Source organism: Desmodus rotundus, chromosome 5, assembly GCF_022682495.2.
Source record: "Desmodus rotundus isolate HL8 chromosome 5, HLdesRot8A.1, whole genome shotgun sequence".
In the NCBI taxonomy this organism is placed as follows: domain Eukaryota; kingdom Metazoa; phylum Chordata; class Mammalia; order Chiroptera; family Phyllostomidae; genus Desmodus; species Desmodus rotundus.
Genome location: NC_071391.1, coordinates 124,159,326 through 124,183,193, shown reverse-complemented (window position 1 = coordinate 124,183,193; position 23,868 = coordinate 124,159,326). Strand labels below are relative to the sequence as shown.

General features: G+C 42.7%; 1 long non-coding RNA gene across 1 annotated transcript in view; it reads left to right on the top strand.

Annotated features, from left to right (window-relative positions):
• The window catches only part of LOC139440964 (uncharacterized), a 99,291-nt gene that overhangs the window by 59,517 nt on the left and 15,906 nt on the right, over window positions 1-23,868 (top strand). The window contains exon 2 of the long non-coding RNA XR_011651295.1: window positions 942-982. This is a non-coding gene — a long non-coding RNA (uncharacterized lncRNA). The remainder of the gene's footprint in view (window positions 1-941; window positions 983-23,868) is intronic.

Here is a 23,868-nt window from a genome sequence, read left to right as displayed (position 1 = left end):
TGCTTTGCAAAGGAAATTTACCTATTGCCGTCTCTATTTCATGCTTCCCTGATCAGATAAAGCTGCATTCGGTGCTAACTTTTAAGTCAAGTATGCACAACTCCCACCAACAATAACAAAAACAGGCCCACAGGTTGCCTGGTGAGCCTTTAAAATGCATTCGGACAGTGTGAGGATATTAATAGGGAGACATGTATCTCATTTCAGGCTACAAAGCAGATCCCACAGTGGGACATGGAAATGCTGGGCACTTCAAGGTTAGCTTAAATTGAAGAGAGGAACTCGGCTGGAATACAGAAGTGCCTGAGGCTGTGTCCCAGACACCGAGCTTCCACCTCCAATGGCACAGTCTGTCAACTCAGCTCTGTTCGAGTGGAACTAGACACGCAGTGATGGCCCGAAACAGCAGTTCACTAAAATAATGAAGCTACATGTAGACAGTGATGAAGGCAGAGAAAGATTGGGCGGGACAGGCCCTTCAGAAATCATCTTAAACACTCTTCATTTATTTTGCAGGTGAGGACACCAAGACCTGCAGGTCACATTTTGTGACTGCGATAATGATGGGACTAATGTCATGTTCACTGTGTGTGTCTTTGCCTCCTCTGGAGTTGCAGCAGTCTAAATGTCCCTAGCTATCCTTTTTGTGTGACGGTGGCCCTCTGGACACAGGACAGGCCAAGTAGACACTTGGAGATTTGGGGGTTCAGTGACGGGGAGGGACATGTCGGTGACAACGGAAAGGGCCCTGGATGAGGAATCCAAAGGTCTGGCCTGAGGCCTGGCTCTAGTTTTACTCACCGGGGGACATTTGTTCCTCCATCTGTTTTCTCAACTGTAAGACGGGAGGCATAGCCAAGGGCACGTGTGTTAGAGGCTCTGGACACAGCAGCGGTGCATGTATGTGTTTACGACTTTTATTTTCTGTCCTTCTTTTCCAGATTCCAACCTGTCGTCTGGAGGACACGGTTCCGAGTTAGGGGTGAGTCTCTGAACAGGAGGCGTGGGGAGGTCGCAGGTCCCCAAAGAGACCCTTGGCCTTCGTGGCCACAGTACGCAGGGCTCTTCACCGTCAGTGCCCAGTCACCCCCCTCACACCCCAGCCTCACCGGCCTTCTCTTCAGTCCCCAAGTTTGCCCTTGAGTTTTGCGAATGTCTCTTCTTCACCCGGGGAATTTCTCCTGTCCTTTAAAATGGCAGCATCACTCACTACCTCAATGGGACCACGCCCAACCCCCCCCACTCCCCTTACCCGCCCCGACAAATTAGTTGCTGTCTTCTCTGAGTGGTAGTGAAGAGAACAAACTCTAGAGCCAAACCTTGTGGGTTTAAATCCAGGTTCTATCCCCTACTAGGTGCTTGCCTTAAACACACAATTTAGCCTCTGCGTGTCTCAGTTTCCTCACTGATACAATGGCGATAATAGAAGGGGTATTCCGAGAAATAAGTGAATTAATATATGTCAAAGCATTTAGAACCATGCCAAATTCATTGTAAATGCTACAAAAATATTTATTACTATCATTATTGTTAGAATACTTAACATATCATATGCAATGTAATTGGTTGCATATCTGCCCCTCCTAACTCAGACTAATAGAGCCAGACTGGTGGCCTATTTTTTGTGTTTTCTCAGTGCTTAACACCATACCAGGAACATACTAAGTTCTCAATAAATACTTGTTGCATAAATGATTGGGGACAGTCTATGTGGTTCTCTCTACAACATCATTCACGTATTTTTTTTCAGTAAACTTCATAGGACAAGCAGTCTTGCAATTATACCTCTGTGGACTTCATAGGAATTGTCTTGTGGTTTTAAAAGTACCCCAAGTCTCATTTTTGTTTAATAACAAAAGGAAGTTGTCTTGGGATGTTAACCAGTAGAACTACAATGTGAAATCAAGTGAAGTTCATTGGGTAATAAATCTTTCTATTTGGAGTTGTGGTCCCAGCCACACCATTCGTGACATGGTTTGAAGAACAGAGTCCAGGGCTGGGTTCTATTTGAAGAGCAACTGAAATAAGAGAAGATCCCCACCAAAGTCTTTGGGATCCTATGATATGAAGGTGTGAAGGGGCACAAAAGACTTAGACAAATGAACACAGCCTCCAGAAGGGGACAGGCGAGTTAAATATGCCGCGTGATGGGGAACTCAGAGCGGGATGGGGGCTGCAGTTTCCTGGAAGAAGTGGATTTCAAGCTACTGGTTCTAATTCCTGCTCTTAATATGGTTGCTATGCTCAGTATCCTGAAACTAATGCCCACGAGACCGTCTGCCAATTTCTGTGGGAGTGCTGTTGGAGAAACGGCTATCTTCCCATTGTACTCTTACTTTCCTCTGTCCAATTGTATCCTTAAATACATCAAAATACAGTCCCTCCAAGCGGCTGGGGGGTAAAAATTCAACCACCGTATCTCTTTCTGATAGTTACTGGTGAAGATAATAATCTAATAAATGACTGTATTTGACAATATTTAGATGTTAGCTAAGGCAATAATGTAGACATATGTGTTTCTGAACATAATATGCATGTGCTTGTGGTTATATTAATATTTAAACCATTTATATTGTGGATGTGTGATCAGGAATATCAGCACACTCTCTTAACACAACGGGAGCCGTTGGGTGAGCTGAGTCAGGTCCCAGCAATCCCTCCCCTCTCTGCATCTGCCTGCACATGTTGCGCCTCCCATCAAGGGGTGGAGTCATTTCCCCTCCCCTTGCACTTGGGTTAGCCTCGTGATTTGCTTTGACCAAGAGAATGCTACAGAAACAATGCCATGCCAGTTCTGAGCTTTGTAAGAAGCCCTTAAGGGGCCTGACAGCGAACATTTTCACTCTCTTGGAGCCTTGAGTCACCATGTAAGGATATCTGACTCCTCTGCTGGAGCAGGGGACCCAGCCAACCTTCCCCTATTCCAGCCTCTCCAGCCAGGGTGCTAGACATGGAAGTGTGAAGTCCTCTTAGATCCTGCCATCCCAACCAACCCTCCCCTTAACATTGCTTGGGAAAGAGATAGGCTGTCTCCTGAAAACCCTGCCCACATCACAGGTCAGGAGCACCCGGCCTCTGTTTTGAGTCACTTCCATTCAGGAGGTGGCGTTACACTGCAATCCATACCTGAAACGGGACAGCACCTGTCTGCCTCTGTGACTGTGACCTCGTCTTTGGATTAGGACAGGCTAGGAAAAATCTTGAGTGCCTCTCTTTCCCATCGCTCGTGGCAGATACTGCTGGGCGATACAACTTTCTTTGCCATTCAGTCCAGGTACTGCTTTAAACCTTACTGCAAAGCTAGCGCTACACAATAACCAAGCCACTGATGTAGGTCTTTTCACCCAAAATATGTGCCATTCTAGGATTACTCTTCATGTTCCCAGGGTGTCTGTCAATGAAGAAAAGGGGGAGTAGTGTACCCTAGTAATTCATTAGCTCCTCTGAGAATCATGGAATAGTAAAGATAGTAGAACTTCCTAAGTTATCTTACCTAGTGGTTCTGAGCCCTGGCTGCAGTTTAAAAAGACCTGGGCAGCTTTAAGAATTGAACTGATGTCTGGACCTGCCCCCTACCCTGCTGCAACCCCAGAAGTTCAGATTCAGTTGGGCATCAGTATTTTAAAACCTGTGTATTCCTTAGCAGTGAAGACATTTAACTGCACAAATTTGGGCCTCATGGGGTGGATTCCTGCTGGCTGAGCCCTGTTGAAGGTTCTTGGGATATCATGGGGAGGCAGGCCAAGGACTCTGAGCCCTAGAAGGTGGGGAGAATGTTGCTAAATGGACAGGGAGGCTTCACGCGGGGGAGCAGGAGGGTATCCAGGCATTTGGCCAGCTCCTCGGTCAGAAGATAGACATCCCTTCCTTTCTGTCAGGAAAAGCTGATCTGTGAAGGCATGTTTTGATATATGGCTCCAGATGTGAGAGGAAGGCACAGTCCACGTTTTGAGGTTTTTCCTGTGGAGAATTTCTTAAACCTCAGACCTGACTGTCAAAGAGAACCGAGACAAAGTACGAAGCGCACAAGAGATGTGTTTGACGCAATAGGGTCAGAAAAGTTCAAGGCTGCTTCTTTCTTGGCACATTCGGCGGGAATGCTAAAACGCAAGTGACGAGAAACCTTATGACGGTAACATTTAAGCCTTCATTTTTTTTTGGTAAAATATGACATGCTGTCAGGTATAGGAGTTGGTAGCATTGATGCAAATGTACAATAAATCTCACCTCTTTGCTGAAATCTGGAGATTTCAGTGAGTGAGATACAGTTGCTTTTGATCACCTCTGATAAAAGGGGTTAGAAATATTCAAACTGGTACCATAATTAAAGTGCTGTAGGATGTTAAAAGAAGTCTTCCTGAAATCTCTCTCCTCCTGCCCATGCTGAGGCCTTTCTGGAGAAGCACATTCACCCACTGTTGCTTTGACCCTAACTTTGTAGTCTGAAGAAAAGTTACAGCTTTTAGGGACAGCAGAAAAATTGTCGTATAGTTGAAAACACCACAAATGATGAATGACGTTGAATTTGCAAAGAGAAACGAATGTTCTCCTCACAGCCTCGGCCAGAGGGAGTGGCTTCTAAAGAGCTTGTTTTTGCCTGGAGACCTCTCTCCTCTCACACCGGCATCTTGAGCTCCGGTCTCTCAAGTCATGGTGAGGAATCATCTTTGCCTGACTTTTTTTTTTTTCTGCAGGTCTTTTTAAAATTACTTTTAATTTTTGCTTTATACACTAAGCACAGTGTTTATCCTATGATCATAGGCTAAAAACAGGAGAGGGATCATTCCTCAAGCAAATACCCCCACCTGCTGACATTTGGAGTGTCTTTGTGGCCTCTGGTCTGCTGGCTCCGTCCCACCTGCTCCAGCTCATCCCGTGCTGTCTCAGGTTTAAGTGTCAGAAGCTGGGCTCTGCATAGGCCACTGCTGCGCTTACAGTTTTTAGGGGATTTCCTTTTTCTTACAGAATAAAGCTCAAACCCCTTAGCCTGATCTTCAAGGTCCTCTACGATTGATGCAGTTTTCTCTCCAGCACTCACCGCACTTGAAACCTTGGATCCAGCCTTGCTCCTTTACTCGCTGCTGTTCCCAGGTCTGGCACCTTGACTTCCAACCTGCCAGGAAAGTCCTCCTCCCTCTTGGGCAGTTCCTCTGAGGTCCAGCTCCCTTCCACCTCCTCTGAGGACCTTCCCCCGTGGTTCCTCCAACTCCCTCGAGCTTTAGTGGGGACTTCTTTGTACTTAGTGAAGACACACACACGTTTTTTTCACATGTATGCCTTACACTCCTCTGCAGATGGTAAGATTTTAATCAACAAATGTTTATTGTGCACTAACCCCATGTGAGGCCCTGGGCTCTATGCAGGAGTGCTGCGGTGAATGAGGCAGATGAGGTCCCTGCCCTGTGGAGCTTACAATCCAGTGAGGAGCGATAGCCATTCAGGGTGACACGTGTGATTTGGGGGACAGTACTGGGTGCGGTGGGAGAACCACTTCAGGGTCACTACCAGACTTCGATCTCCCTCTGTGAGACCAGCAACAGGGAATTTTCATTTTCTCATGTGATACAAAACCCGGACATGGGTGATTCCAGGGCTGACTCACTCGGAGTTTGATCATGTAGGGCTTTTGCTCATGTCTGCAGGGGTCCCTTGGTCTTCCCTTTATGGTTGCAAGATGGCCTCCAGAGTTTCAAACAGCCTCTCCTCCCATAGCAGAAAGGTAGAGCAGGTGGAAGGGGGCAGGGCCACTTCCAGATATCTCTTTTTTATCATGTGGGACATCTTTCTCAGCCGCCTCCTATAGTCTTCACTCTAATACCATTCGTGTGGACTGGGTCACATGTCTACTTTTATTTCTTTTTCTTTTTTAAAATAGTGATTTTGCTATTACAGTTGTCCCTATTTTTCCCCCTTTGTCCCCCTCTGCCCAGTACCTCCCTTCCCTCCAGCAATCCCCCCCCATTAGTTCATGTCCATGGGTCATGGATATAAGTTCTTTGGCTTCTCCATTTCTTATACTATTCTTAGCATCCCTCAGTCTATTTTGTACCTAGTAATTATGCTTCTTAACCCCTGCACCTTTCCCCCCCATTCTCTCCCTTCCCCTTCCCAGCTGATAACCCTCCAAATGCTGTCCATATCTATGATTCTGTTCCTGTTGTGGTTATTTGCTTAGTTTGGTTTTTTAGATTCAGTTGTTGACAGCTGTGAATTTGTTGCCCTTTTGATGTTCATCATTTCGATCTTCTTCTTTTGCTTAAATAAGTCCCTTTAACATTTCATGTAATAATGTCTTGGTGATGATGAATTCCTTTAGCTTTATCTTGTCTGGAAAGCACTTTATCGCCCTTCCATTCTAAATGATAGCTTTGCTGGATAGAGTAATCTAGGTTGTAGGTCCTTGCTTTTCATCACTTTGAATACTTCTTGCCTGACCCTTCTAGCCTGCAAAGTTTCTTTTGAGAAATCAGCTGACAGTCTTATGGGAACTCCTTTGTAGGTAACTATCTGCTTTTCTCTTGCTGCTTTTAAGATTCTCTCTTTATCTTTAACCTTTGGCATTTTAATTATGATGTGGCTTGGTGTGGTCCTCTCTGGGTCCAACTTGTTTGGGATTCTCTGTGCTTCCTAGACTTGTATGTCTATTTCCTTCACCAAGTGAGGGAAATTTTCTTTCGTTATTTTTCAAATAAGTTTTCATTTTCTTGCTTTTCCTCTTCTCCTTCTGGCACCCCTAAGATTTGGTTGTTGGTGTGTTCAAAGTTGTCCCAGAGGTTCCTAACCCGTTCCTCATTTTTTTGAATTCATTTTTCTTCCTGCTGTTCTGATTGAATGATTTTTCCTTCGTTGTGTTCCAAATCATTGATTTGACGCTTAGCTTCATTCTCTCCACTGTTGGTTCCCTATACATTTTTCATTTCACTTAGTGTAAGCTTCTTTTCTTCCCTTATATTTTTGTCATACTCAGTGAGTTCTTTGAACATCCTGATCACCAGTGTTTTGAACTCTGCATCTCATAGGTTGGTTATCTCTCTTTCATTTAGTTCTTTTTCTGGGGTTTTGTTCTGTTCTTTCATTTGGGCCATATTTCTTTGTCTCCTCAATTCAACAGCCTCCCTGTGTTTGCTTCTGTGTATTAGGTAGAGCTACTTTGACTCCCTGCTTAGAAAAGACACCAGTAAATTGTGTGGGGTGGAGCCTTAGGTAATTACCAGGGCAGGGCAACCCACTTCACTGCTTTGTGACTCTCTGTGGGGAAGGGCTTGGAGAGGGGACAGTGCCACTGCCTGGCTTCTGGAGGTTTTCCTGACACTTGCCTCATTTTGAGTTACTTCACCCACTTCCCCTATGCAACTAGGGCCCTTCCAGCTGTTGCCCAGGTGGTGAATCCCAGAGTGGGTAGATTTGCATACATACTAAATCCGTGTGTATGGGCCCTTTAAATGGACTCTCCTAAAAATCTGGCAGTTTCTTCTGCTACCCCAACCCCCTACTGGTTTTTATAGCCAGAAGTTATGGGGATTTATCTTCTTGGCCCTGGAACCCTGGGCTGTGCAGTCTGGCCTGGGGCTGGGATCACTGGATCCCAAGGTATTCCTTCCAGTTTTTATTCACTTCACATGAATGTGGGACCACCTGTACTGCTGCCACCACTGCCACCTCTCTACACCACACCATGTCTCTGCACCTCTCCACCCATCCCCACAACTACACCCCTCCTACCCATCTGCATGAATGTGGCTTCTTTAAGTCCTTGATTGTTGGACTTCCATAGAGCTTGATTTTCTGACAGTTCTGATTTTTATTTGTTTTGAGATATAGTTGTAAGTCTCTCTGTGGTTGCACAAGGTGGTGAAGTGGGTCTAACTCTGCTTCCATCTTGGGCGAAAGTCCCACATACCTGCTTTTGAACCAATCACTGGCTGAGTGGAATCAGATTTCCATGATTAGCTTAAACCAAACATGACTCACCTGCTGAAACTGGAGGAAGGCCCTATCTTCCCTAAAGGCATTGCCACCCAATACTTCACTGATATTAGAGTTTTCTTATCAAGGAAGAAAGAAAAGATTACTGTTGGGGCAACCACCAACAGTGTCTGCCCCATAGCATCTCCTAAATAAACTGACGCAAACCACTACCTATACTAAAGGCCAGTGAATGAAAGGCATGCCTATTTTCAGGCATAAAAACTATTTACATGTATTTTCACTATCACATGCAATACATTTGTCTTTCAATGAAGTTGTGAAACACACAAATAAGCAAGTTAAAAACCACACTGTCAAGAGTCAAAAGTCAAAGCAATCAACCTAATGAGATTCAGATATAATACAGCTATTGGAATAATCAGAAAATTTTAAATAACAATGGTTTATATGTCAGACTACAATGGAAAACATGCCCAATGCACAATAGTGGATGGGTAATTTTGTTAGAGAGATGGAAATGATAAGAAAGAATCAAATGGAAATGCCAGAAATGAGAGACACAGTAACGGACATGATGAATGCTGATAGTAGGCTCATTAGTAAACTTGATACAGTCAAGGAAAGAATCATTGAACATGAAAATCTACAGGAAATTACCCAAAGTAGAGCATGTGCACATACATGTGTATACACACATGAAAAAATGAAAGAAAAACTGAGCAGAGCATGCAAAATCTGTGAGACAGTATCAGAGAGTATAACATACGTGCGAATTACAATTCCAGGAAGAAAAGAAAGAAAAAGGCAGAAAAATATTTTTAAAAATAATGCCTGAGAATTTTCCAAAGTTAATTTTAAAGCTTAGAGAACACCAAGCAGAATAAATGCAAAAACAAAGCAAAACATGTCATATACAAAGCCTTGAAAGCTAAGGATAAAGACAAAAGTTTGAAAACAGTGAAGAGGGAAGAAAAATGACATTATATACAGAGGAATAAAGATTAAATATTGCGGTAACCGGTGTAGCTCAGTTGGTTGGGCATCATCCCACAAAGCAAAAGGTCACCGGTTTGATTCCCAGTCCAAGCACATGCCTGGGTTGTGGCCTGTCTCTGCTCATGGTGTATGTGAGAAGCAACCAATTGATGTTTCTTTCACACATTGATGTTCCCCTCCCTCTTTTTCTCCTTCCCTTCTCCTCTCTCTAAGAATAAATGAATACAATCTTTTAAAAAGGATTAAAATATTAAAGCAAATATATTGTTAGAAACTATGTAAGCTAGAAGATGATGGAGTACTGGAGGTGGGGGTCAGGAAATGCATCAACCAGAATTTTATACCCAGTGAAAATATCTTTCAAAAACAGAGGAAAAAAATGAGACTTCCTCAGACAAACAAGTATTGTTGACTACAAGTAAAATATGGGACTGGTATTCCACTATTGTTTAATATATTACCAATAAGCAGCGAAGATGACTTTTTACTAACTTGTAGTTTGTCTTATTTGAATTGCCAATTCATATCTTTCACCACTTTCCCAATACTATTAGGCTGTCTTTCTCTATAGGGGTTCTTAAATATTTTGAGTACCAATCCTCAAAATAGAGCAGGTCCTCAAGTAAAGTCATTTCATTCAATGTCATTTTGTTATAACATTGATGAGATACCTTAGGAACTTAACTCTTGTTTATATAAATTAGCCCATAGTAAAATTGTTTTTGTTATATGTCGTTTCACTTAAAGTCACAAAACTGATTGGCAGTGGTACGTGAGGACTCCCTGTATATGTAGCAAATATCTTTCATAATCTGTTACTTGTCTTTTAGTATGTTGATGGTAACTTCTGCTGACAGGATTTTATAATTTGACAAAATTAAATAATCACTTTTTCCTCTATAGTTTTTCATAGACATTCCCTATGTCATATTCCCCAAGACTTTCTTCTAATGTTTATAGTTTTGTATACACTTAGGTCTTTCTGGAACTTTTATTTTGCAATAGTGAAAAGTAGTGAAGTAAATTAATTGTTCCCAAATGGTCAGTAAATTACTCCAATATTATTTTTTGAATAGTCAGTCCATCCTTTCACTATCTATTTGAAATGCCACATTTATCAGAGAAAACATTCCCATATATTCATGGCTTAGTTGCTACATTCCCTTCTGTCCTATTAAACTGTTTCGCACCAATGCGATGCACAATGTTTTCTTTTCCACAGTTTGGTATTATTTTTGATATAGTGACTGGCAATGGCCAGGGTTTCTCTCTTCAGCTTCTCACAACAGATAAATGACATGCCTGCCTAGAATTTTGAAAAAGGAGCTCTAGACGAGAGAACATGCTCTTCCACATGTCTGAAGTAGCCCAGCAGAGAATCCACTTTAGGCTGAATTTAATAACCAGGTGTTACTCATGACCTGTCCTATTGTCTTAGAACAACCAAGCATGTTTGATGACTGGTTATTGTCATTTAATCTGTGTTAGTTCACCATATGGTATTACAGCAATAGAGCAAGAAATTGAGCCTGATAATAGGTCTGGATATTGTGGCTTACCAAAAGTGGTTTGGTAAAACCATTCTGGAGTGTTGAAGTGTTGTGGCTGTGACCTGTGGGCTCCAGAAAAACACTGCTGAGGACTTCCCGTCACCTAGTAGTTCCCCCTGGCAGGCTGACTATGCCTGCACTCAAGCCTGTAACTCACGGTGGGATAAGGTAAACCCAAGAAGCTATGCTCCCCAAGCTCTCCTGCTGGATGCAGTTTCTTATCCTTTAGGGTCATTGCAATGGTACGCAATCCGCATACTCTCTGTGTGCCTGAGTGTTCCTTCTTACTTCTTTTTAAGCCCAGCCTCTATTGCACGACTTCAGAAATTTAGAACGGCCTGCACTCTCCTTTGGAACTTCTCTTTTAAAATAGCCTTGGATATTCCTCCACATTTTCTCTTCTAGGAGAGTTTTAGAATCAGTTTGTAAGTTCTTTGGAAAATCCCACTGGGCATTTGATTGTGATTTCACTGAATTTATAGATTGATTTCCACGGGAATGAGCATCTTTACAATGCCAAGTCTTTCTAACCAGATACATGAACATTTTCTTGATTTATTTGGGTTTTCTTTTATGTCCTTTGGTAAAGTTTTTATCATTTTTTATGTAGATCTTGCAGATTTTTAGTTTATTTTTAGTTATGTTGAAGTTTTGTGGCTTTTGTGAATAGGATCACTTTTTCATAACATTTTGCAATAGTTATTGTAGAATAGAAGCAAGCAATTGTTTTCATGTTACTATTGTGCTTGGCCTCCAACTGAACTCTGAATTCTGATAGTTTACTTCAGGTTCTCTTAGATTTTCTAGATACACAATTATGTCATCTGCAAATACTGACAGTTTTGCTTCTTCCTTTCAAATTTTTATGTCATTTTTTTTCATGTCATTTAAGTGGCTAGGACTTTCAGGTCAATGTGAAACAGTTGTAGGCATCTTTATCTTATTCCTAATATCAATACGAATAATTCCCTTACTTCATCATTAGGTATATTTACTCCAGTATTCTGGTTGACATTCTTTAACAAGAAAAGAAAATTTTCTTGTATTTCCAACTTGCTAAGACTTTCTTTGGAAATGAGTGTTAAATTTCATGCAATAATTTTTCTGCTTCTGTTGAGATAATTATATAATTTTTTTCTCCTAGTCTATTAATTTAACAATATTTTGAAATGTTGACCCAACATTGCATCTGAGGGATTAAACTCTATATGACTTTCCCAGTTGTGCTAATAATGCTTCTAGTTTGTTTATCCATGCTTAAACGGAGCAAGCCATCTTCGGTTTGACTGAAAACTGACCGTTTCAAAGTCTCCCCTACCTTCACTGTTTCATTATTTTTATCTGTAGTGGGCAGATGGAGCCTGTGGTGATCTCCTTCAAAGGTTTTATTGCAGATTATTTAGGGGAAACTAAGGATATTTGGGACAAAACCTTAACCTCTAAAAGTGGGCATCATCGAGGACAACCAGGGCGTACCAGCAGGTGACTGGTGCCTGTCGGAAACACAGTCCTACATGAGTGGTGGGCAGAGAGGTTGGGAAAGGGTCAACACATAACCCATGAAAACATTGTAAACGTACAGTTCTTCTTTGCATAAGGAACCATGGAAAAGTACAAATGGTTACATAAGAGCAGAGAAGACATACCTTCTTGGGGTCAGTCAACCAAAAATTCTAGACACAGACAGGAGGCTAATGGTCTTTTGGTTTCCATGACAACTAGAGGTGGATTTATCATGATGTTAATGACACAAGCTTCAGGGGCTGTGACTTAAAGGGGCCCTTTCCAAGAAAGGTCCTGCTCCTAATTTGGTATTTGTAACTGCATTCTTTCCTTAAGGAGAGGCCCCAAATTCCGTAAGGCTTAGACCCCCCAAAACCTGGGTCCATCCCTAGTGACAACCCCAGGCATGGATTTGCACCTCAGCCACCAAGCCCTGGACCCCGTGTTCTGGCAACTCTGATAATTCTCTCAGTTTAGCAATTAGAGTGGGTGGCAACTTAAATTGCCCTGTTGCTTCCCAGCTGGGCTAGGAGAACTGTGACCTGACATTGAAGCTGGTGGGTGTCACAGGGAACGAGTGTCCAGCTATCTCACACTTTTCTCGCTGTGGGGGCGCGTGACCAAATCCATTATTAACGCCGAGCTGATCTGGTTACTTTGATTGACACTAAGTGATTTCAGCCTGGGCTATATTTGTCTTTGTGGGAAAAATGACTGCCACGGAGCTGAAAGGTTATTTCCCTCTTCAAACACATTTGGGGCTGTCACTGCAGAGTTACGCACCCTGACATCAAAATTGGACTCACGGGCTTTGGAGGACAGCAAATGACATCATGGGCAAAAAATGGTGTCAGGTTCATTTTGTTTTTTCCTTCTCCTTCTGAACTCTGACAGAGAAGTGGTTTGTCTAGAATTTGCAAGGCTATCAGGTGAAGAAAAGGAAGAATTAGTAGTAGCCGTAGTTATTTGGCACACACAAAAATAGTTTTCAGGACATACTTCTTTGTTCTCCTGGTTCATCTTTGTTACTGTTAAGCTGAATTATTTTTTAAATTGATTACGGTTTGGTGTCTCATTAATAAGATTAACAAATCATTAATCAGCTATTGAATAAAAATTTAACCTCTTACTACCATATGATATTTCTTAATACTGCCCTTACTTTTATTTATAGAATCAAAAAGGTAAATATTACCTACAAGAAACTCCATCCTTAACTCTGATACCCTTTCCCATGGCTGCTAAGCATATAAGACAAGTGTGTGAAAGACCTAATGTTTTGTTTTAAATGTTACATTATATGAATTCTAAATGCATGTAAGAAACATCAAACCCAGTAACTGCAGGTAAAAATAGTGTAGTACTTGTCCATAAACTTCAATTAGGAAATTTAAATTAGATTGAAGGTGAAATTCTAGCCTAAAGATATCAAATAGAGTCATAGATAGTGGCTTAAAATGAACTATATCGCCCTACCTAATAGGATTTAGTTATTTTGGATGAAGTAGAAGTTAATAAATTTAACAAGGAATTGTGTTAATGGATGGATTTTCTGGACTTGGGAGTTAAGAAGAGGGAGTGTTTGAAAAAAACAAACTCCACTCTTTTTTCAGTGTTCTTGTTACAGTACATCCATCTGGTTTGCTCTTTGTTGTTGGTGTAGAGAGGAGGGTCCTTATTGCAGGGTCCACAGCCAGGGGGCTTTAGGGCCAAGAAGCGGTAGATTCCCACAAGAACCCATCTGTGGAAATAGTTCTTATACAAGATTGAGTCAGAGGAGGGGGAGGCAGAGCTACTGTTTCGTGTCAAATCACGAAGTCATAACTACCAAATCTGCCCCTCCTTTCTTGGATGTCTGCCTCTTCTCCGGGGCGATGACAATGGGAAGGGCTGGCTTTCTGTTAGAGAATAGGAGGGAGTGTCCACTGACCTGAGGGAACTATCTCATGAAAACATGGTTTCTTTTACATAGAGAGCCGTATAAAAGCACATGTAAACAAGCATTTTTTATTTGAACACTAAATTTTATTGCTTCAGAGCATGTGTTTTGTTATACTAGTGACTAATGCCTTTTAAAAGTGAGATTCTGAAATGCCATTCTGCTTATGTAATGAGATAAGGAGCTTTTAGAACATTGTTCTGGTGTGAACCCCTATAATAATAGCTGATTAACAAGACAACTTGAGGTGCCAAAAATACTTTCTGCAGAGCCCTCTTTTAAGAGGAAAAAAGGTCAGGGTTTTGCCTTTAATGTTATCCAAATGTTTTATGTCGGAGAAAACTGTGTAACTAGACTCCAGAGTCATCAGTTTGCAAATATTGGTGTGCAAAAATATTTGTTTGCATGTAGGCGCTCTGGCTGATCACTATTTCTCTGTCTAATGGGGTCAGTAGGAGAGTGATTTATTCAGAAACATCTAGTTGAAAATAAATTTATCTATGAGAGATAGAGGAGGAAAAATACAGGAATAAAAGTCAATAAACACCCAAAGTTGCTTATGACCAAAGGGAAAAACAAAGTGTCCTTATTTCAGCACTGACTGTCTCAGGAAGTCTTGGTTGTGACCCATGGTCACGATTTGCCTATTATGGGAAACTGCTTTTACGACCACAGATGACGTCCTGGATGGAGGCTGTTACGATGATGAGGATGGTGGCCGCATGGACGGGAGTATGCTTGTTCACAGGGACGATGGACAAAGCCGATGAGGCAAAGTAAACAAAGATACTTTCAGAAAGGAAAAAAAACCCTACTGAAATAACAAATGAGGTTGAAAATGAATATCTTCCCAGGTTGGTCATTTTCGCGCACTGTGAAGAAAGTACGGGCAGAGGAGTCTGGTGATGGGCACCTGGAGTTGCAGCAGTCCAATGGCACAGCTTCCGCGGGGCCCCAGAACCCGGCCTCTTGCAGAGATGGGTGTCAGAGCATTTTCCTTGGCTTTGGAGTTGGACCATCAGGGAAAATCTTCCCTTCTTCAGATCTCCTGAGGACCCCAAGGTCTGCAGGGTGTGTATGTTGAAATAGAAAAGTGATTAGTTCTCGTGGTCATGCAGCAAACCCCACACTGGTCCCATGGGAAATAGTGAGGTTTGGGGTCATTTTCCAAATAGTGAAGTTGATGTCATTTGGGGCAACCGTGGTCTCCCCAGATTGTTTCCTGCTTCTGAGCTGAAGTGATCACAGGCCTGATCGGTGTTCCATCCTGAAGCAAACAAACTGTTGATTTATTGTACAGGGGGAAGTTCATGGGCTTTGAAAGCAGACAGCCTTGAGTTTGATTCTTGGTTCTTCAACTCACTAGCTGTGTAACCGTGGGCACATTTGCCTCAGTTTCCTCGCTTGTAAGTGGGGGAAATGGTGTACTTTCTTATCCCAATAGTGTGAAGATTAAATGGGATGATATGTGGAAATCCCCCAGCATATAGTAGGTACCCAATAGATGCCCCTCTTCACCCCTTTTGGGAAGGCCTTTCCTGCTTAGAACGATTGAAACTTTCTGGAGGCTGAGGGCTCTTTGTAAGTGTTCTTAACTCATGCTTTTGAGAGGCAAAGCATTCCCTGAGCCCCATAGATGCCACCATAGAGAAGGCCACCCGTTCTACCTGAACACCAGGTGGGCTCTGGCTAAGACCTCGTGCTGGCTCTACCAGACATTACAAGAAACAGTGATTAGTGAAGACAAGTGAGGAACTTGGCCTGGTCAAATTCAAGGTCACCCATTAATGCAACAAACATTTGTTGCCTGTTGTAGGTTTTGCTGCACTAAAGGACTCATTGTTTACATCAAGGTACTGATCCAGGGGCCCAGGGTTGGGTTTCCAAGAGGAGATGAAACTGTGTGCCGAACAGTACGTGCTTGTGTCTGTGCCCTCCTGGGGAGAACATCCAGCACTTTCATTAGCTTCCCAGAAGCTTAGGGACCTCCTTCTGCGTGTGAACTGGACGCTCTCCCTGCACTCGGCTGGGGCCCATAAGAATGAGTCTTGGCTCCAGAGTCTCTCCTGGGACTCTGGATATATGAAATATCATGACCTGGTGTGTGTTCACCATTCCCCAGAAGCCTGTGCCAATTGCTGAGCACTGAGCAGTATTTGCTGGACCGCCTTCCAACCACTGCTCCCTGCACCCTCACTTGGTCATAGGCTGGTCTGCATTCGGCTAAAGATAAATCACTATCCAACCACCTGGAACTAAGCCACATACTGGGCTAAAGCTATAGAACAAATGTGGAGCTTGTCCATGGAAGGCGGTGCTCTAGGCTGTGCCTGGCATCTGCTCTGCTATTGGGGCGTGAGTGCCTGGCTGCAGGGCCCTCTCCCGCCCTCATTAGTCACCCTGCACAGTGCCTGGCACCTAGGAGGTGCTTAGCTCATGCTCATGGAGTTGAAGTGAAAACAGGTAGCTAAGCCCAGGTCCGGGCTAGGAGAGGAAATCATACCATGTAAATAACCACAGTGCAAGGTAGAAAGGGATCCATTCCATGAAAGGATTGCAGGTCAAGGGTTCAGGACTGCAGCACAGAGGCTGACAGGTGATCCTCAATTTAAGGGATGAGTGGGTTGATGGGAATCAGAGAAGTCTTTTCAGAGGAGGGGCCTTAGAGGTGGGGTTTGAAGGAATGGTAGAAGGTAGTCATGGGGATTGCAGACAAAGGGCATTTCGGGGAGGGAAGTGACTTGAGCAGGAGAACACAGGGCAGGTAGGTCCAGGGCAAGAGCAAACAGCTTGGTAAGGCTGGCACTAAGAGTGCCTAGAAGGGAGTGGCCAAATGGGTTGGATGGAAAGGCCATGGGCGCCCACTGCTCTGCCTTCTTCACTCACGATTGAGCAGTGGGCCTTACTGCCCCCCTTGGCCCGTTCATTGAGCTGCATCTGGGCACAGCTCCTGTGGGCTTATTGGCCAAGGCCAAATAGCTGTGCTGGGTTATGCGCAACAGCTAAAAGCATCATTGGTCTCAGTGGAAGGTGCTCCTGCCTGTTGGCTCTCAGAGCTCCCATAGATCGCTATCAAAGGCAGGCAGGGAGCAGATCTATAATTACTGAGGCAGCTGATACTCTTTCCCAGGAGATCATGTTTCAGCTTATAACGTTGGCATTTGTAAGCACTGTTCGTCTCTGGTAATGAAATGAAGTGGGGCAATGTTCCTGAATTTGAGATAGGATTTTTTTCTCTCCCCTCTCATTCCACTCTTCTCACCTCTCTCTTCCAAATTTCAGCTTATCTGACTCCAGCTGATCTCTGGCATTATGTTATAACTCCTCACCACAGAGAGAATATCCTGGGAGGCAATAAACATTGGGATTGTTGCTTAGTAGGCTCAGTGAGACTCAAAACTCCTCTTAAAATGAGTTCAACTATCTCACTTCCTCTAGGCAGCCTTCCTGGATTGCCTTTCCTAAAGACTTTGATTCCTTTATGATGGCCTTACTATTATACAGATAGCTGTCTTCTGTTGTAGCTGGTCCTAAAGGAACATTGTGAATATCTCCGGCCATAGACCCTTTAAAGCATCAATTTTCTTGAATTATGAGCATATAGAAAAAATAAGAGTAAAAAGTCCTTCTTTCATACTAAGGACAAGAGGGGCAGGGTTCTGATGTCCCCTCTCTGCCTCTGTGTGGCGACTGTCTCCTCCATCAGCCTGGGTGTTTGAGCCTCATCTCTCTGTCAGAGTACATAGCCAGGGCTTGTTGTGAGGAAGGGTAAACTGTGCAGTGGGTGGTGAACGGGAGGCATGCAGCCCAAGCTGCTCAGACCATGTCCCCATCACTGATTAAGGCAGAGGACAGTGCAGGAGTTTGTATCCTGAAAGTCCCAGGGAACCTTTATCTGGGTGGGCAGTGCCTACTACTGTCTTCAGCTCAGAGGGTACGGTCACTAAGGGAAGGCTTGGGACCTGCCCCTGCTTGGCCCTTGGAGAAGGGTGGGGTCAGGGGAGTATTGGGAGGCAGTGATGCAGACAGTGCACCTGGGCCCCCCAGCCCTCCATGTGCTCCTCCTGTCCCAGGCCCCCTGTGCCCATACTATCCATCCTGGCGAAGAGGCAAAGCAGGTTCCGGGCGAGGGGAAGGGCTACACAAAGGCAGAGAGGCAGCATGAGCACATTGTCAGCTAAATATTTTTTATCACAAGTTGAAATAGTAATTGCAAAAAGGTGTCATTTCTGGCACATTGAAAATTTGATAGTTATAAACCTACAACATCACTCTTTTAAGTGTATCCAGTGGAATATAAATTCGATAGCCATTCGATACTCATCATCATCTGTTTAAAAAGTATATGAACAAGATCTTCTTTGCCATTAGAAATCTTATATTGTACCTATTTCTCCTTGAATCTGCCCTTTTATTCCACTTCTCCCATAGAGTTTTATCCTGATATATTTTTATGCTTATTATATGCTGTAGTAAAAATGTATGTGTATGTTAAAAATAACTTAAAAACTCTCCTGTGATTGCAAGCTTTAAATGTTAAAAACATTTCTAGATTACCTGGCTTGTACGACTCAGGGGATTGAGCACTGGCCTGCGAACCAAAGGGTCACAAGTTCGATTCCCAGTCAGGGCACATACCTGCGTTGCAAGCGAGGTCCCCAGTAGGGGATGCACAAGAGGCAACCACACATTGATGTTTCTCTCCCTCTCTTTCTCCTACTCTTCCCCTCTCTCTAAAAATGAATAAATAAAATCATTAAAAAATTTTCTAGATTATTCACTAGAGTAATTTTTATTATACAATTGGTCAAAATATAAATATAATACATATTTTAATAAATATTTAACACAAATATATTGTTACTGGAAATGCATCTCTTCATGACATGAATGAGTATTATTGTTAAATGAGACAGTGTTTAGCTTCGATTCTATTCCTATTTTCCCTTTGTTGTAGATATACATGCTGAGAAAACATGCTCGCAAAAATACGTTAGGAGTAGAAAGAGTTTTGTGATAACAGCGATACTCAGCTCTTTGAACTCCTTCCCAGTTACATACCAAAAACACATGGTAATCTATCATCGAAAATTATTTCTAATGATCTATCAGCTGACGATTCAGTTAGGCCCTCCATCAGTACAGAAGGAATTCAAAGAACGGGGATCAACTCACTGGGAACTTCTATGCTTGGTGGTTGTGCTCATTCAGTTTCTCAGTCTCTAGAAAGTTTATCAGATGGGCTCTACTCTGACTTATGGGATGACTATTAATCATAATCCTGTACTTTTTCACACAAAAGTGTTTGATATGCTCTAAAAGGGTTAGGATAATAAACATGTTAATCTTAATATATCTCGCTAATACAGAATTTTTGAAATAAAAAGTACATACATAGATATATCTCTCTCTATAAATCCACACATATACATACTCTTTGAGCTGAAGATTTAGCTCATTCAACTTATGGATTTAATTTAATTAGTAATATGCCGAAAACTGGTTGCAATGTAAGTAACCCTTGCCCATGCAAATGGGGAAAGGAAGGGGAATTAGTGAGGCAAGCGGAAGGTCCCAGTATCATGTGGATAAAGCATTCCCCAAAAGAGTGTTCGCAGGATCCTACCTTTCCCAAACAACTACTTTTTTGAGGACTGGCCCCATGCCTGGTGGAATTCTTGATTTTTCTGCGGAATCTTGATTGTCCCTCTTAAATGCTATACTGTGTCTTACTGTAGCTTAAGCATTTGCCAAGGTGTACAACAAGAAGAAAAAATGGTTCCTGGAATTTTGATCTTTTAATCACTGCTCCAGACTGGTTCTGGGAACTGCGAGGCACCATCTGCAAAAGGCTTTTGGAGGAAATGGGTTGGGAAGAGGGGTGGGTGGAGTTGACAGGGAGAAGAATATGTCCCCAGACCCTTTAGCGCAGTCCAGTCCGCTGTACCTCTAACCCGAGCAGCCACTGTGAGGAGAAAACCATTTTGTGGTGTCTTCACCAAGCCTAGGGATTTTAACTTCATTTCCAGGTCCATCCTTGCCATTCCTTCCTTGATTTATTTTGGTTTTTTGGCTGTTGTAACAGGAAAATCTGGTCCCTTTTAGAACAAACAGCACTAAAAAAGGTCGGACAGGAGAAAGTTCTCACTTAGAGCCTTCCCTCTAAGTTTCCAGAAGAGAAGCTGCTTCCTCCACTCCCAGGCTTGGTCTCCTCATAGCCTGGGGGAGGGAGGGAGGAAGAGAGACCTTATTCTCATAGGTGCATGTTGGTGTCAAGTTCCACCTTCTCCATAAGTTCTTCCTGGTCACCAGCCCGCAGTCCTTTCTCTGTCCCCTGTGAACCCCTACCTCACTCAGTGTCCCACCCATTTTTATATTTAGTTCCGGACTTGGGTGAACTGCATGCGTCGTACCACTTTCCAATATGGAATTCTTGTTTTACCAGCTCTAAATTCCTCAACAGCAAGGACCCTACTCTGACTTCCCTTCTGCTCACCACAGTCCTTAGCATGAGGCTGGACTCATGGTAAGAGTTTAGCAATTACTTGAATTAACCTGAACTCAGAAGCCATCACCTGGCTACTGGCAACAACACAGCATGATTTACATTTCTGAGGGTAGATGAATAATGCTTGGAAGTGGTCAGACTCTGAGCTCCCCTGATGCTGTGCCATAATATCATAGGGAATTATACCAGTCCCCCTAGATCGTCACATTCAAAACCCCCGCTCAGGGGCCTGGTACTGGGGAATCATCCCACCGCCCTGAAGGAAGAGTTCAACCTACTTCATGGCAGGCAGCTCATCTGCAGGACCTTTTGCGAGGCTTGGCCATCCTGGGCTAGCATCTTTCTTCCCCAATTCCTTTGTCCTGCTCTCTCTTTAAGAGAAAGTTAGCTTCTCTTTGCTCTCTGGCCATTCCCTGCCCCCCGCCCCCAATCTCCCTCTCCTGTGCCTTCTCAGGATTTTGAAGAAAGCACATTTTAACAAATTTGCTAAGCATCTTCTTCCCTTTCCTTCCAGGAATCCTTTCAAATCCTTCCTTTCCCAGAAAGTCCTTTCTGACTGGGCAGAGGAGAAAAGAAGTTGTTTTCCTTTTCTTTTTGTCCAGATCCTTCTGCTCTGTTCAAGACGACAAATACTGAGTTTAGTCTATGATGCACTCGTTGTTTCATAGGAACAATCTGATATAAAGCATCTACCAACCCCGAGAGCTATTATCGTTAGTAGTGATGCAACCCCCTAAGATTCGGAACAGGACAAGGATATCTACTCTCATCATCTATCCAACATTGTACTGGAGGTTCTAGTCAGGGAAATTAGGCAAGAAAAGAAAGAAAAAGCACCAAAATTGGAAAGGAAGACGTAAAATTATCTCTACTTAGAGATGATATGACTTACATATAGAACACCCTAAATAATCCACAATAAAACCATGAGCTATAAGAAATGAGTTCAGCAAAGCTGAGGATACATGATCAATAACCAAAATCAATCATATTTCTATACCATAACAATGACTAAACAGCAAATGAAATTAAGAAAACAATTCCACTTACAGTAGCATAAAAAAAAAACCTTGGGAATAAATTTGATAAATGAAGTGAAAAATTTATACTTCACTACAAAATATTGTTCAAAGAAATTAAAGAGAGCCTAAATAAATGAAAAAGACATCCCATGCTCATGGATTAGAAGAAATAATATTGTTAAGGTGGCAATACTCTCCAAATTGATCTGAAGATTCAGTATAATCCCTATCAAAATCCCAGCTGCAGAAATCAACAAGTTAATTCTAAAATTCATATGAAAATGCAAGGGACCCAGATTAGCCAAAATAACCTTGAAAACAAGGAACAAACCTGGAAGACTAACACTACCAGACTTCAAACATTACTACAAAGCTACAGTGACCATGACATTGTGCTGCTGGCGTACGGACAGACATAAAGAGCATAAGATGCCATTGAGAGTCCAGAAATAAACTCTCGACTTTACGGCTAATTGGTTTTGACAAAGGTTCCAAGACGGTTGAATTGGGGAAAGAATAGTCTTTTCAATGATGCTGGGATGACTGGATATTCACATGTGTAAGAATGATGTTGAACCCCCTACCTCTTACCACATACAAAATTTACTCAAAATGGCATCAAAATTTAAAATTTGGGGACCTCAGACAATACCATAAAGAAAGTGAAAAGACAACTCACAGAATGGGAGAAAAATTTTCCTGATCATATACCTGATAAGGGATTTGTATCTAAAATGTATTTTAAAACCTCATAGCTCAATAATAAAAAGGCAAATATCCTAACTTAAAAATTGGCGAAGGACATGAATAGACAGCTCTCTGATGAAGATATATGACTGACCAATAAGCACATGAAAACCTGCTCAAAATCACTAGCCATCAGGAAATGCAAATCAAAGCCACAGTAAGATACCATTTCACACCCTCTAGGACAGCTCTAATCCAAAACACAGATAGTAACAAGTGTCGGCAAGGATGTAGAGAAATCACACCCTCATGCGCTGCTGGTGGAAATTTAAAATTGTACAGCTGGTTTAGAACGCATTCTGGCAGTTTCTGAAATGGCTGGAGTTGCCATGTGATCCAACAGTTTGATTCCTAGACATCTACCTGAGAAATGAAACATGTCCGCACAAAAACTTCTACGTAAATATTCATAGCAACATTATTCATGGTAGTTGAAAGGTGGAAACACCCAAATGTCCACCAATAAATAAAATGTGCTATATTCACACAATGAAATATTACTCAGCAATAAAGAGAAATGAAGTACTGCTACATGCTACAATGTGGATGGCCCTTGAAAACATTGTAAGTGAAAGAAGCCAGACACAACGAACCACATAATGTGTGATTCCATTTATGTGCGATGTCCAGAATAGGCAAATCTGTAGAGACGGAAAGTAGATTAGTGGTTGCCTAGTACTGGGGTCAGAGGAGGAGAAAGAAGAGAGTTTGGAAGGTGGTGGGTAAGAGGTATGGGGAATTTTTTGAAAGGCAATAAAAATCTGCTAAATTGGCTGTGCTGATATATGCACAGCTGTGTATATATAAAAGCCATTGAACTGCACACTTCATTTATTTGCTCTTTTTTAAGTGAAAATTTTTATATTTAGAATTAGCTAGCTGGCCTCAGTTTAGATGATCCCAATTTTGTTGGCAACATCCAGAGCATCCTAGTTGGGAGCCAGTTGAACACAGGCCTTCTTCTCTCCATCAGGCCTGATCAGGAGGTTGACCTTGGCCATGTCAATGTCACAGAGCTTCTTCACAGCCTGTTTGATCTGGTGCTTGTTGGCCTTGACATCCACAATGCACATTAGTGTGCTGTTGTCTTCTATCTTCTTCCCGGCTGACTCAGTACTTGGGGGAACTTGCTGATGGAATAGTGGTCAAGCTTGTTTCCCCTGGGGCTCTTCCTAGGATATTGGGGCTGCCTTCAGAGCCGCAGCATCTTCGCCCCATTGGAAGTTGGGAAACATGCCAATCTTCTTCTTCTTCTTTTTTTTTTTCCTGGCTGTGGACCCCTTTCAGCACTGCTTCCTTTGCCTTCAAAGCCTTTGTTTTGGCTTTGGCCTTGGCTTTGGGAGGGGCAGGAGCTTCCTTCTTTGCACTCAGCGCTGTCTTCCTGAAAAGTGGATGTATACTTGAAATGGGTGAATTGTATGGTATGTGAATTGTATTTCATTAAAGCTGTTGAAAATTGTGCATGGAGAAACCAGGGATTGATTTTGGATCTAAAGTGCATGTGTGTGTTGTGAGGAGGGTGGTCCTAGCATGAGAATAATAGGAGATGAGGATGGGGAAGTAGAGGGGTCCCAGCTCAGACAGAGGGGAAGAGCACTAAATGCCAACTGAAGAAGAAAACAGATTCGATGGTTGCAAATGGATTTGTCTTAGATGCTCTTCCTGGCCAATTGG